The sequence below is a fragment of the Abramis brama genome (assembly GCF_963993115.1).
Source record: "Abramis brama genome assembly, chromosome: 22".
Taxonomy (NCBI): Eukaryota; Metazoa; Chordata; class Actinopteri; order Cypriniformes; family Leuciscidae; genus Abramis; species Abramis brama.
The window spans coordinates 18,343,049-18,359,609 of record NC_139984.1 but is presented as its reverse complement, the minus strand read 5'-3'; the positions used below and the strand labels follow the sequence as shown (position 1 = coordinate 18,359,609).

Here is a 16,561-nt window from a genome sequence, read left to right as displayed (position 1 = left end):
TGCACAATTCCCGTAGGGGCCGGCTCCCCATCAGCACTTGTGTCTATTATCAGCATCGTGCCTGAGAGTAACTTCATTTCACACTGTAAGCCACAAACAGTGCAAACCACACTGAGGGCTTTCAGACTAGTTTGTCCGTGTGGCAGAAAGGGCGGGGGGAATGTCTGGACAGTCCATCACTGTGCTTTTAGCCTGGTCGTGTAGCCAACGAGCATTTCTAAAGGGAGCATCAACACTGGAGAAGTGCGAACACAAGAACAAGACAAGGGATAGTTCACAAAAAAAACAAAACAAAAATAATAATCACGTCACCATTTATTCACATTCATGTTGTTCCAAACCGGTATGCCTTTCTTCCTTCTGCGGAACACAAAATATATTTTGAAGAATTTTTTTGTCCATACAATGAAAGTCAATGGGGTTCAGTGCTGTTTTGGAAACCGTTGGCTTTCATTGTATGGACAATTTTTTTTCTTCAAAATATCTTCCAGAGAAGAAAGTCACAAAGATTTGGAACGACAAGAGTCTGAATACATTTTTTACATTAACTATCCCTTTAAAATATCCTACCAGTGGCCAAATTATATAAGGTAATTATTGATATAAAGAAAGCTGTAATGTCTTTTCACATTCAATAAAAAGGGAATGAGGGTATGCAAATGAAACGATCAATACATATTTTGAGGTAGTATTTAAGGTGGGTAAACCTAGAATAACCGCCGATCCAGCGTTTGCAGACGACTCGCTCTTGGCTTGGCCTCTCCCGAGCATATGCGATCAATACTCAATCAATGGCAGATAAACACATACGTCACTTTCTAAATCTATCCTAGATAGAGAAGATATTATCATTGCACTACACCACCTTCTCTGATATGCTTTGATTCACAATTCAATGAATCTAATGCGAATGCAGCAGTTTACAAAAGCCCATTCACTGTATCAAAAGATTCAGATTGTGCAGCAACGATGCCTGTATGGCTTTCCCCCCCAATCAAAATACAATCAGCATAATAGCTGATGTAGAAAGACTGTTAGCATGGTGTGAAGCAAGATTTGTTTAATAATTTTGTAGCTAAAAGATGTAGGGCTGTCACGATTCCTCGATTAAATTTAAGTACTCGATTTAAAAAAAAAAATCCTCTATTGCAATTTACCCGTGTCGAGTAACTGGCAAAATACCAGAAGTACTGCATTACATAGAAGAGAATCAATGCACCACATTATTACACCGTTTTTTAAGGCTGCACAATATATTAAAACAATTTAAATAACATTCTATAGCATAGTGCTATTTATATATAAATTAACTAAGGTTGCGATTCAATTAAATAAATATATGCCCTGCGGGTTTAATATATGTACTTTAATTATGAATGTGTGTAGGTTACGTGCATCTGGCCGTTGGCGCCCTGGTGTTGTTCTACAAAACCATATGAGTACCTGATTACTTACTTTTGATACTTTGATACGCCTATTGTATACTGCATTATGTTATTACACAGCTCTGTGGAATAATTGATTCTGATTGGTCAATCGCATCATCCAGGGGTATTTTATCCCCCGATAACAACCAGTAAAAACTGACAGCACAGGCTCATCCAGGCAACTGAAGTCAGCGCTATACGCTTGCTATTAATGGGTTTTCTTCATGGAAGTTGTGTGTTTGATGAGCTAATAAAATATTCAAAATCAAATCAATATTTTGTGTACAATTATTTATGTCATCCGGGTATCTCAGAATCTCAGAATAAACCCCTTCAGAGTGATGCAAGACCCCTCCGCTTTGCGTCAGGGTTCTTATCATCCTGTCTGGGTTTTTTTCTGCGATAACCAGCTGGATGTGCATTATCCCTTACTTATTATATATGTATTTCAAGTCATTTTAAAGGCTTAGGTCTTTGCCTAGGTCTATTTTTGTTACCACACAAAAACAATCTGATTACTCGAGTCATCGTCAAAATAATCGACCAATTACCAAAATAATCGTTAGTGACAGCCCTAAAAAGAAGATATCTAAATGTAGTCAGTTGATCAAAAGCCTCATGGCAGCTCAGCCTGAGCCTCATTCACAGTGAAAGCAGGGAGGTCTCAGGGAAGCACTGGTCCTGACAGACACCCACAGAGAGTGGGGGGGGGGGGGGGGGGGTGGGGGGTGGGCTCAGCTCTGCGTCACACTCCCCAACTCCCAACTCCCAACTCCCAACTAATCATCACATGAAACACAGGGCCTGGAGGAGAAATCTCAGCCCAGGCTTATTGTTCAGGACCTCATTTATTCTCGCTGCAACGTTATTCCAAACTCATCTTCGAGAACATAAGGTTAAAGATGATGAGGCCGCAGCGGCGATGCCATTAGGTCAATGCGTCAGACCATTTTCAGACTAAATTATTTAGTTATCTAGCAGTGGCGCTTTTTTTTTTTTTTTTTTTGAACACTGGCAACCGGCGGCAGATGGTCTCTCGAACAAGCCGGGCATTCAAAAACACGCGTAACGGCTCTGCCAAAAGCACCTCCACCCCAGATACCACAGGACGGTATTACCACTAATTAGGAGCGGCTTTTGTTTCTGGATGAGCCACCTCTCCAAACCCACAGCCTGACAGTCTTTAAGAGGCTCTAGTCTGAATAACACCCTCTTTGTTACACCACCTCTCCATTTAAGGCAACTCAGCTCAAATATAAATATAAACTTTCCAGTCCTATTTCCATTGCAAGCCACACAAAACACTGTTGTTTAAAGCGGATGAAAAAAAGTCTGCCTGAGAGATCCTACGGTGTCAAACCTTTGTCATCCGTGACATCTTTGAGAAGACAGGATGCTCAAATGTTTGGAGGAATATCAAATCACTGCTCTCTATAATACTGATGCAGTATAGTCCAAATGTGCAGCACTGTAAAAATGATTTGAGATTGTTTCCTTGCCTTGGAGCGGCAGGCAGGAGGGGAAGTGACTGGAGGGTAATGAAAACGCTGCTGAAACAAGCAGGATCAGAGCTTCCCTCTCCTCTCTGGACAGCTCATAAAACATGCATTGACTAGAACTATTACCATTCTGCCGTTTTAGTGCGGTGCGCAGCTCCCAGGAAGAGTGCACACTTATCAACCTATACACACACCAGACCTGCTGCTTTTTATTTTAAACATGTAGTGACGTAAAAGAGCAGCTGTTAAAAAAAAAACAAGTGTTTACCAGAGGGAGGCATCTAAACAGCAGGCTGCCACTGCTCTCTGGGTTCAGGGTTGTGTTTAAAGCAGTGTACAGTGGCAGGCGGGAGATTAACTCGTAACGCATTCATGTGTGAAATGGAGACTTTATCCCTAACTGATAGTGTTACGAGGCTTCCAGAAAACACAAGCCTGATGATTTTTCATCATTTCGGAAAAACAGCCGTAATATATTAGATTACCGCTTGCAGCATTTTGGTACCTTCGCACAACACAGACTCTTAAAACACCCCGGTGTTTTACAACAAAGCATGGTGGGAGGCGGGAGAGGAGAGCGGGGGTCTGCCGTTCATGCAACGTGGCTTTTCTAGTCGAGCAAGCGCATTTTAAGTCAAAACGTTTCACAGAGGCACCAGGTTATAGTGTGATTATTGTAAAAGAGCTGATGGATAGCTTAAAAGGGGGATTCCCAATTTTTTTTTCATAAGATGAACCTCTTTGACCTAAAATATTTACTCCCTTGAGGAGTACACAGAGAGAGAGAGAGAGAGAGAGAGAGAGAGAGAGAGAGAGAGAGAGAGAGAGAGAGAGAGAGAGAGAGAGAGAGAGAGAGAGAGAGAGAGAGAGAGAGAGAGAGAGAGAGAGAGAGAGAGAGAGAGAGAGAGACTGACTGTTTGGACCAACAAAAAAAACAATGATACATTTCCGAATATCTTCCAAGTTCCAAGAAAGAAAGCATGTCAAGGGTTTTTTTGTGTGAACTATCCCTAACAAGCCTGAGAAAATAAAAGCCCCAAATTACCTTTATTACAGCTGGAAGTAAAAAACACTCTTACAATTTTCCAAATTAGCGAACAGGAATTCCTGCCACTTCTTTGCACAGAGCCTCCATTTCCCAAGAGAGCTGAATCAGACAGTATAAATGTACTGGAAATAGTCCATTTCATAGGTTTTAACAGTGCGCAATGATCACAGTATTATTCGGCAACTCGTACACAGGTTTCGCACTATTTAGTGAGCATTACAATTCCTTCCACAGCACGGTAAGGAATAAACCTCAGGGGGAAGGTTTGTGCGGGTCCAAGTTAAAATAGCTTGCAAATGCACGAGTAAGCTCATAAACAGAGCAAGCATGTTCAGCACAGAGCCACATTCATCCAAGTGTATACACATGTGTCAATCTAAATGAGTAGTCCATTGACTGCTGAGCAACTGTATTTTCCTCCAAACTGCATACTGGGCAGAGCTAATAAAAAGCTCGGCTGAAATGAAATGTGGCCTGACCTTTTCCGATCTTTCTTTCAGCCGCTCCTTTACGTGGATGTCCAGTCCCCCTCATGCATCACGCTGTTAAATAGGTTCCTTCTACCTTGCATCCCATTAGCTGTGCTAACAGTATGACGACGAGACATGCTCTAAATCAAAGAGTTCTCTTTCGATATCAAGTGAAAAATGATGTATCCCATTCAAAAGGACTTTTTAATTATTAGTAAAGCCTTACACAGCCATTTTTGTTTGCATTTTGTCTGGTTATCTTCTGAAAAAAACACAATTTGATGAAGATTTACTCTTTGGTACCAAGAGGAGCATCTTAATGAGCTGTTCAGCAAAGATAACACATGGCTCTATGGAGCCATCGCATGCTGTACATCTCTAACCCTCTGCAGCAACAGCAGATCAAAAATTCAATAATGAATGTGGAATTCCTGCAATTAATGTCTATGAGAACCCAAGCGGTCTGAAAAAATACATCAGTAACCCGATTAATTTTATATAGGAATAATCTGTGATCAGCATTACCAAGTGAGCCCAAAAACAAATTAGATTTGAAGCTAAGAGCCCCATTGATCAGCAGTCATCTAAACCGACCATGAAAAGGGTTCGGTAATCCAATCCAGCCATTCGGAAGTGCCTGAGAGAGTTGCATCTCTACAATGGAAACATTCTGTCCACAATGTAATCCATTGTGTTCATTCGGCAAGCGTTTTGGAATCTGTTAGATTGCACTAAAACGGCCCAAATCATTGCGAGTATAAACAACGTGGGGAGGATCGTTTTTCAACTTGGCAACGGCTGCGCCACTCCACTTCTAATGACATTTGAATGACCCATAGAAATAGTGATGCACAACTGTCAAAACACTGCCGCTCTCCAGAACATTCCGCACAGTCTCCGTGTAATACCATGACTCAGGCAATAACTAGTTTTATTTTTTTCAAGTGAATATTTAATGGTATCCAGAGAAGATCCCTAGTGGCCTGTGCTTCGGTTGCAAAACAAAAAACTACATAAACTAAGCTCAGTAAAAGCAGATGCCAACAACTATACTCATTAACTATTCTAGCCAATGGGAATGGAAAGATATATATTTGCTATTGAGAAACACTCAAGACTGTGAGCTTTGTCAATTGATAAATTGTTAATGGAATCAGACAAATATTAGGATAATCTTACAACACTTCGCTTCAAGCCGCAAGACTCTCTGCAGCCATTTTACAAGCCAGTGCCAAGGCACAATACCAAATTCCCTTTGAATATACAAGGCGATTCTCAGAAAGACAAACACGTGAATGAATCAACAGCACGTACACTAATAACCTTGGGCTATCTAACCGTTCCTTTGGTTTATGGAACTGTATAACGTATAAATAGCAGATCCATTTCTCCCCAGTCTGTTAGGGCTCTATTTCAGCTTCCCCGTCATTAAATATTTATCCTTGCGGAGTGGCGGATTGTACTGAGGTGATAAGCACTTAGGAATCCAAATTTTTCAACCCCCCACACCCCCACACATTTCCCATGTCTTTAACCCTTTATTTCCCCCATATGCAACAGAGACGCTTATTCAAACAGATTATCTACAAGTGCTCCTTTAATTGACACAGGACGGGACTGAAACAGTGCCCACATTACCAAAGAAAAGGCGCTCTGCTGGTTTTATCAAGATGGAAATCTTTATTTAAATACCAAAGGGATGAAATCACTTGATTTGAGGAAGACCCCTTCCTTTGTAGAGAAAGTTAAAGAGGCCGGGCCAGAGGAAGTATTCCTGACACAACAAATGAACACCCAAGCTGAAACAAAATAGGATACTTAGCTTTGCCAAATATGGAATCATTGTTCATAGCAAATCAAACATAAATTTAAGCAGCACCTCTGCTTGTTGCTGCTGCTTGTGTGAGTGTTTGGCTCGGGTTGAATTTGGCATCTTACAGCATATAATGATGAAAAGATTTCATGCCTCAGCCTTGTGGGTGGTTGCTGTTGGGTGTGAATGCATCTCTAGTAGACCCTGCATGCTTCAAAAGCTTCTAAGGCCGACCTACAGTACTTCACAGGTATTCTTGGACGGACAAAAAAACAACATTTAAGGCTCAATAGGGAACGGCCTGCCAGAGGAATGGCAGATCAAATCGGACAAGCTGAATTCCAAACAGAGCCTCTACATATGGGCTAGTAGCTCTCCACAAGACAAGAAAAGATCTAATGAACTGTAGTGAATACCTTAGTTCACACACAGCCAACTGCACGTGCAAATACATAAAATTCTCTCTTTCTTTCTCTCTCTCTATAAATATGTGTATGTGTGTGTGTGCGTGTGTGTATATATATATATACACATATACATATACATATACACACACACACACATATATATAGATAGAGAGAGATAGAGAGAGAGTGAGTATATCTACACACACACTTATAAACACACATACACACACGATTTCTAAAGCTTTACAAAAAAAAAAAATCATGAATCATTCACAACTCCACCCTATTTCTCAGCATATAATCATTTACATCTTTGTATGCTTTACAGATACTGCACTTAATGCACTGTGTTTTAAAACTACTATTAGGTAAACACTGCATTACTTTACGTTAATACAGAAGAATGGCTGTAGTTTACTGTAGTAGAGCAGCCAGAACAGTGTAATCTAGTTTTTAAATGAATGGAGAGGTCACGGTGTATTTAACTGATGATGTGTCACACAGATGACTAACACTGGCCCGATGGTGAACAGCACCGTGGCCCTGCGGAAGCCATGATTCTGCATAACCCTGTGGGCTCTGATGTGCAGAGACGCATACACACTTTTTCCACTACAGTAAATACAGTAGAATCTAATGGTGAATGAATAATACACTATCTTAATGATTCTCACAAACATAACCAATTGAGATCTGATAAGGAAAAGAGAGTTTCAAATGTCTCTAAATGGATGCAATCACTGTCCTATCCCTGATAGAAAGTAGTGCTATCAAGTGGGAATGTAAATATTCAAAAGCTCTGCTTAATGGCGAATGGAGTGGGATTGTGGTGTATTGCCACAATAGAGTATAATTTCCCTCCCGCTCTGATGGAGCCACTTCACTCTGATGAAGAACAGGAGCACTGAGCTGATTCTATGACCACAGTTTGTGTTTCCACCCCCCCGCGCTCCTTTTTGTCCTCCAATGACACACGGCACAACAAGCTTGTAATTTTCAAACGTTACCATTCAGGTCTCATTGATTTATCGTAATCGAAGATGATGTGAAAGGCTACGACAAATACGCGGCCTGCTCCAACAAGGGTAAACAAACAGCAAAGGTCTCAGTGTACGGCGAGGTTTTAACCTCGATCTGAAATCCCCCGTTCATTAATGCAGCGTTAACAGCCGGTTACGGCCAGTGAAACCGCGGTAGCAAAATCAATTACCTCAGCAAGTATTGATATGTCTCGCGGCCTGTTTACAATTTAATCTCTAACTTGTCAGAGCCATTATTTTCCTAATCACAACTCCAGCTCTTCTGCGCCTTTGTCTCTGGCTCATGTTTAAGGGAACAAAAAGGTCATAAGCTTGAGCGCTCCCCAGGGCTCAGCCTGCCACTGCTGTAATTATTCCTGAGCAAGAGATGACAAATGAAGTGGATCAAATCAAAGGTGTCAGTAGCTCTTATGACACCAGCCCAGTCGCACAGGTTAAAACAGAGGTCAAGCTAAAAGGAAAAACTAGTTAATGCCACCCTACAATCATTATGTGCGAAGCCTCTTGAAGTGACAAACTCTTCATTATTTCTCACTAGGATGCATGTTTAGAAAATACATTCCTACATCCATTCTATTGATGGGGCATTCAACCGCAGGAGATAAATAAAACAAACAATCAAAAAAAACTCCCAGTGACGTGTCCGTTACTCAAATTGCATCCAATCACAATAGCGGCAGAAAATATCCTCAGGAGTCGATACTAAACTAGCTAAAACGATCAGCGAGGATATCATCATCAAACTCGCCATTTGTATCTTGGCCAGTAATCATTGAGGAGCGGAGGCTGATGCATTATTTACTGGCTAATGTATAATTCAGAGCCAACAGCAGATTTAATGCATAAGTAAAGCTGTGATACACCTGCTTTAAATGTTTACTCACCAAAATAAGATCTGAAACTACAAGCATGTCACGCGGTGCCTTTGAAAGTTTGAAACGTGTCACTCGTTTCTTTTCTTTTTTTCATCTTGGGTGACTAAAAGTGAAAATGGTTTGCAGGTGGCGAGACCCGCGACCTGCTTTGTTCACCTCCTAGAAGCATAAACGGAGATCAAAACGAGACACTCAGATGTCTAAGCACAAAAATCTCAACTACTTAATTTAAAACACAGGTCTGCAGGCATGAGCTAGCGTGTTTGTCTTTCAGCGAACGCAAACACTGTAATGAGAAGTGAAGGACGTCCATGTCCAAGTTACTCATTTCTGTTCCAAAGCAATTCCATTGATGATTCTTTCATATGATAATATTGTGGCAGAAAATATAGGCTATTTTGGAAATAATTCAATTCGTTCATTCCTCTTTGCAGCTGTTTTCAAAATGTAATGGATCGTGGCAGATTTCAGAGGAAAGGTTAGCAAACAATACATTATAAACAGAAAACAAGCACACGAAATTCTTGTTAAAAGGTTAATTACGCTGCTTCAGGGAACCGATCTTTTGACGTCAAACAAGTCAGTCACAATTCCCTACAGGCCACGCTATTGACCCCTGTGCTGAGGCTGGCCTACTTAAAAGACAGTGATAAAGACAGACAATATTCCAACAGCATCTAAAACACCCTGTGGATTAATCAAGACAAAAACACATTTAAAATGGATATCATCGTGATAATGTTTCCTATTTTGCCATTTGCACTTTATTGGAGGATATGCATGCAAATAGATGTCCGAAAAACATACAGGTTTTCAATACTCTTATTCCAAATTCATAAATTATTCCAAAGCAACCCACAACATGCACTGTATCATTCAAATGTTTGGGGTTGGTAAGATTTCTTAACGGTTCTGAAAGACGTCTCTTATGCTCACCAAGGCTGCATTTATTTGATTAAAAATATAGTATACAGTTATATTGCGAAATATTATTACGATTTAAAATAACTATTTTAAACTTAAATATATTTTAAAACAGTCCAAAAAAAAAAAAAACTTTCTATCATTGAAATACGACTTTTTTCTCTATACGTGGTCGACGAAATAAGGCCACATGATTGTCATCATACGGTCTTTCATTACAGGCATATAACTTCATTCTTAACCTTTTCCCTCATGCACTCATATTTCTCTAGATGAGGTAATTATTTTCACAGCCGCAAACGTTTCTGGACACATAGCCTACATTCAACTACTTGATAATGAAACTATTTATACACTAACAGGATGAGTCAAGGACTGAAATCTAGAGTGCTGTTTTCTTCTGCCAGCCGTTAGATATGACTAAAGGTTTATTTGATCTCACAGAGATATAGAGTTTGATCCATCAAAGCAATCATTATTCAACAACAACAGGCCTTGCTTATAAAGAACAATATGCATATTGTGTCACACAAAGACAACTCATCACCTGGAAAAAAATGACCAAAACAAATCCCCTGCCCTGGAACAGCCGATGTAACTTGAAAAGTACTCCGCAATCTGCCTCAAAATGGCTGATTAGTCCATTATTAATTAAAAATACTTTAAAATGAAATGTTCTTCTAAAGAAATCAACATGCCTGACTTCTGAATACAGATGACATTTCTTGGCTTATTACGTTTGCAGCATTCCCATGTATCTTTTCAGATAAAAATAGTGCCAGTCTGTGCCTATAGTTTTTAAGATAGATGTGGTTCAACTGGACCTTACTGACAGTGTAGCATGACTAACAGAGATCTTGAGTGCTTGTCCACCACAATTAATCAAAGTATTGCGATAGTCTGAAAGTCAGAAATTAAATTCTATGATACTTTTGTATTTTTGAGCTTGGCATCTAAAAAATGCATCAATTTTCATTGTATGGACAAACTGCCTGAGGACATTCTGCCTCCCTTTGTGTTTCATGTAAGAAAGATAACAATACTGAGTAGGAATGGCATGACGATGAGTAAAATAATGAAAGAATTTCCATAACGCGCATATTGCAAAAAATTTGGATCTTTATGAATCGTTGCAGGACAGATTGTGCTCCATTCCAGCAGTCTAAGAAATTTATATCCTTTCTAAGCGAGAAATGCTTCAACTCAACATGAAAGCACTTGAGTGAGGACTGCATTTTTATAATATGTTTATCACCACAGAGAGTGTTTCTCTACAAGGACAAGGACAGAGTGAATACTAGTAAGGGTGTGCAGGCATAAAAGACTCCATCTGACATCCCTAACAGAGCAGGAAAACAGTGGGGCCTATGGGACCCCCAACCTCACTTTATGACCATGTGCTGAATTAACAGGTCCAGATGTCCCCTCTCACTTAACATGTGCGAGACATCTCGAGCAAAGGGCTCAGCTGCTTTAGGGCTTATTAAAAAAATATCAATTTCAATTATGCCCATTAACTTCTCGCGCTCCTCAGGTTTACATTTATTTGACATCAACAAGGCCAATTCTCGCCCAAGATGTATGTTTAATGCACAAACCGACCGATCCAAGTTTATCAGGTTAAATTCATCATCTACAAATCAACCGCCTGGGCATGGGTCGAATAAACGGAGGAATGAACAACAAATAAGACAAAGAGAGTGTCGCTGAAACACCATACCGTGTACCCGTGAAGCCCGAGGAATGAGTCAAACAAAGACGAGCCTATTACCAGACAGATATCAATCTGCTCTTAGTACTTGCTGCTGTGGAAGCATTCAGACAACTCAGCTGCTTGGGCTGTTTATAGTTTGACAGTGTCAGGTCTCTTTGTCACTAGGGCTATGAGCAAGGCGCCTGTGGTTACTGTATCTATTATCAAGGGGAAAGTGCCAACACATTCTTGTAAACAAAGGAGAGTCTACCTACAAGTTCACCGAGACAAAGCCCAACCTGAAAACGCTCGAGGCAACCATTCAAAACAATCTGAGCTATTCTCAAATCTCTTTCAGAAACAAATTTAGACTAATAATAAGCTTTCAGTCAATCACGCATTTTGCTGAAGGTTTTCCCACGATGCAATGCATAACGTGATGTTAATTACCTCTGCCCTTTCTCCAATTCATTAAGCATAACATTGCATAGATCGGCCCGCGTTACGGATGCGGCGCCGTTTGAGGCCTCTCTCAGCAGACGGAGGGGGAAATGTGCGACGTAACAACAGCCAATTCTATCATGCGAGCAGATTAAATAACATGCCTACCCAAGCCCCGTCAAACATTCAGCAGCCACCGCGCGCCAACTGATCTGCTACAACACACTCTATGAAGAAACCCCTCCGTCAGCCCTGCCACACCGCCTTTGATCCGAGTATCGCCCGTTTGATGCTTTTAAGGTTGAGGATAACACAGAACGCATCTCGAAGATGTGAGTAATTCAATTTAACGCAAAAGGATGAACTAGCTTTTTTTTTGCAGGGAAAACACACAGGCTAAATGTCATTGTGCGCTTAGGCATTAAACATTTAGTAGTCATTCTCGGCTGCTCAAGCAAAGAGGCAAGCAGTTGTTAAGGGAGAAGAATGACACAGTTAATCATACACCCACACGCTGTAAATGAAGGCCCGGCACTAAGATGTATAACGGACATGAAAACATACAGCATTCACCGGTCATTTAAAAAGAGCAAGAGAACTCAGTCATTCAGCACATTTACATACACACCGATATGCTGATAACTTCAAAAAATCTGCTTAATTAATCAGCTGAATTAACATGATGTCCCAGCTTAAATGCAAACCAATACCCAGCAATGCCAAAAACACTATTACAGTAGTGACGTCAAAACCTAATCTTTTGTGCATCTGATTCCAAGTACTCAATTTTTTTATGCGAGATGTGATGTTAAATAAATAGGCAGTACAAGCAGAAAGAGTCTGAGTTTGCGATATATTTCTTCCTCCCCACACTTTGTTACATCACATACGCGCACCTGAATAATATGTAATGTGTAAACCGGGCGAAATCGAAGTAAGGGCCAAAAATCTAGCTGTGACAATCAGTTTATGACATTTGTGACCTAACTCTGATAAAGGAGTCTTTTACATGACCACATGCATTGTGTCAGCTTATTTAACATAATTGGGTTAAGAATAGGGATGTTTTTCCCTATAACCCGTAGTGTCTGTGACCCATTCAAAATAACTATTTGTTTCCCTGGGGTAAAGCTTTACAAGCGCAAATGGCAGCATAAAGAACATGAGGATTTACACATCGTCACATCACACACCAGCAGCGAGAAAAATAGAATAAAACCATATTTATAAAAGGAATAAATATGCAAAATATTTCACTTAAACAATTTACAGATTGACAAAATGAAAGAAAATAAACTGCGACAAGTATTATTTGCCGAGTTCCGTTCCAAAAACAAGATCACTGAAAGGAAACTGAGACGCCACAAAGCGCCATCCTGTTGGTTTTCTTTATTTTACAAAAGCACAATTTTGTTTTTATTGTGGGTGTGCACAAATTAAAGTGACTTTACAGTTTTGAATGATGTCTTACTCTTCTGTATGACCATAAATGAGAGTTTCCAAGTTGTTTCCACTGTTACAAGGAAACAATTCAAGTGATTGTGCAGACGTGCACACACACAACCTATCAGTTCTAGCATTGCTACCTTGACATCGCAGCCTGGTCATTATCAAAATAAAATAGTCAACCAAACATATAAAAAGTTGCACTACTCTGTAGTAAAATCTGTGCCGTTCAGCGTGGGCCGTTTTTTTCTCTCAAAAACTAAATTTTATCTAGCAAAAGTTTTCAAAATATCTTGAAAAATAAAAAATACTTTTTAAGCCGTTTAACCAATATTATTAATCTGTCAATATTCTTACTGTCGGTTAACCAGTTAATTACGAGCATCCCTAGTTAAGAACCTGCGTGTAAACACACTCATTCACTAGAGATCACAAGGAGGAAATCACATAATGCCACTTAATTAGCAGTATTCAAAACTCAACACTTTAAAAAAGGGCGGATGAGTGCTACAAACATACAGGCTGCTTTCAAATATTAAACTTGCCATCCGTGCATTTTAAAGTAAACTAGCTCAAACAGGTTTCCCTGAATGTAACAAAAGACAATGAAAACATTCTGTTCCTTGATGTAGTCTTTAGTTCCTCTGCAGGAGACGCTTCACTAAATGTTTGATTTCTTTCACCTCAGGCTACCCTCAAAGCCATGGCATGTGTAACGGGGGTTTATAAAAGCTTTTCTTCTCTCTCTCGCTCTCCATTTTCTATGAACCAAAGGATTAGGACAGATACTCTGTACATAGATGTTATGATTACAGATTATTGATGTCTGTGTGTCTCCAGACTGGTCAATTCCATCTTTTAGCAATTTTTAATCCTAATCTTTGTGTTTTTGGTGTGACCACTAATCTCTGATGTTGGGTTTCTAATTTTGGGTAACCTACAAAACTACTTGTACATTGTGATTGACCACCTCTAAGCTTTAAATACACCAATTACAATGTTGCTGCACAACTGGGGAGGAAAAACATCCCAGTGTGGGGGATGATTACTTTTGGCCACAAAAGAGTGGGCCCTTCTTAGCACAAATAGCTACATCTCTTACATATGCAAAGTGAGAAAAAAAGTGCCATGGATCCTTTAAAGCTAGCTAACCCTAGGAACTGAATAGTCACATGTTCTTTCAAGTATCCAAAACTCCAAAAGGATATATAAGATGCTACCACCACATGCACAGCATGGAGAACGAGATCAGATAAGGCAAGCTGTGACTTTTCAACCTTCACTCTTAAAAATAAATATCCTTGGCATCTACTATGGTAGCTCCATAAAGAACATTAAATATCCATAAAAACCTTTCCATCGTTCAAAACGTTCTTCATAATAGGAAAAGGTTTTTAGATTATTAAAATGTTTATCACACCAAAGAAAAAAAAAAAAATTCTGAACACTGAAAGGTTCTTTGGGGAACCCAAATTGTTCTTCTATGACACTACTGTGTACAACCCCTCTTCACCAACACCACATCACTATGAGCTTGGGAGGACCATAACCGGCCATATTTGTTCCCATGACAGGCCATGGTTCATGAGTTTCAGTTTAACAAAGGGAAGTTAGGCAGACTTGGCTGTCCCACAGTAGACTCCAACTGGTCAGGCAGGTCTACCAAAGCTCTCCTCCCCTGCTCCCAGGGTTTTCAGTAAACAAAAGGTCCCTTCCAACATGTGAAGGAAAGCACAGGATTGGGGTCATAGAAAGCACACTGTAGTGATGGTGTTTGATAATACTAAACACTGAGATAAACAGCATGCTTATGTATTGAAGATCCTCATTCCTCAGCACCTCCAACTTTAAATGCACCATTTATGCAGCTACCAGAGCATTAATAATTCACTTAATGCTTGAGTTCCTCACTTAATAAAATGGAAACAAACAGAAGAAGATGCAAGTTAGAAGGCTGAAACTTGAGTACTTACTAGAAAGTCATAAAACATCCTAAAAAGATTACACACTGCTTGTCTCTTTCAACAGCTAGAGCAAAAGTGAAACATGCAATAAAAAAACAGGCTGCTGCTTTCAACTTCTGAGCCTGTAGCAATTGCCAACATTCCATCTCTATCCCCCCATGTACCTTCCCACCCACTCAAGACCTCTAAACTCCCTCTGTCTTCTTTCTTTTTGTACATAGCCAATGTCGCCGAGGCACTACTCACCCGCCAGTATGATGATCTAAGTTCCTATTGGGCTGCTGCAAACAACTTCAAACACAATTCCACGTCTGTTCGTTGAAAATGACCCAGCCGAACTTCTCGGCCTGGGCCAAAATCCAAGAAGCCGATGGCTGAGCACTATCACGTAGATACTTTATCCTGAGAGAGCCGCTGTCCATACAGAGGAGAAACGGGGCAAATGCCTCAACAAAAGACGACCTCGCTTTACTAATTTATTCGCATTCGGACCGCCCGGGGACTCGTTTTCTGAACGTATGCGGTCCCCCCTCCTCCTTTTCGCTGTGTAATAACTCCAAAAGCTTGAGTTTGTGGAGGGTAGGAAATCAGTGAGTTCGGCGTTTACAGACTCCGCTTCCTTTTTCACACACGCGCGCGCTCACACTCACGCGCTCCCTCGCTCTCTCCTCGCGCTTTCTTTCATATGCACACACAGCACGTTCGCTCTTTCTATCTCACTCTCTTTCTGTAGAACCCCCTCCTCCTCCTCTTCAGCTGTTCAACAGACGCATCCACATGGCTGACCTAGTCTTTCTTTATCCAGACACTAGTGAAGGAGAATTACCCCCCTCCCCTCCACCACACACATACACATACACACACACATACACATACACACCACTTCTAAAAAGCGAGCAAAACAAAAACACGGACTGGATTCGTATGATTAGCGGCGACATATGATCGGACGGGAGTCGTGATTGATCTTAAACCGTGGGGGTACGGTAGAGAAACTGCATCGGTAAGCAAGACGTTGAATCCTGATTCACACGGTTGCTGTAAGGAATATTAATGCCCCTGCTGACGACTCCACCTTATGTAGCACTATTAATAATAAATAGATAATCATAGAAAACACACGCCAATCCTACCGTTCAAATAAGCCACAGATTCCGGCTATTGATTTTCAGTGTCCACTGTCCAATAATGAACGCCCCGTTTTTATTGCCGTGCTTCGCTGCCAAATGATTGGGACTGAGAACAAAACAACCAGTGAAAATTACACATACATTGTGCGTTGGTGCTCTCATTCTCATTTGCATATTCACATAATGCATTAATTACTCCGATTCCCTCCGCCCAACGTGGTGCAAGCAGCATGTATTCACAATTGTGCATTTAAAAAGAAACGTGCATTCTTTGTTGCCGATTTTGTTTCCATGCAGAATCCAAATAATTTAACAATTGTGATAGCAGAATTGCTAAAAGGATGCTGGAGATTTCAAACATTCAAAAATCCATGTATTCCACTC

General features: G+C 40.4%; 1 protein-coding gene across 2 annotated transcripts in view; it reads right to left on the bottom strand.

Annotated features, from left to right (window-relative positions):
• rerea (arginine-glutamic acid dipeptide (RE) repeats a) overlaps positions 1 to 16,312 on the bottom strand; it is a 108,559-nt gene extending 92,247 nt beyond the window's left edge. For both annotated transcript variants that reach the window (XM_084099487.1, XM_084099488.1), the window contains exon 1: positions 15,294 to 16,312. The gene's annotated coding sequence lies outside the window, so the exon portion shown is untranslated. The remainder of the gene's footprint in view (positions 1 to 15,293) is intronic.
• Positions 16,313 to 16,561: the final 249 nt, after the last annotated feature.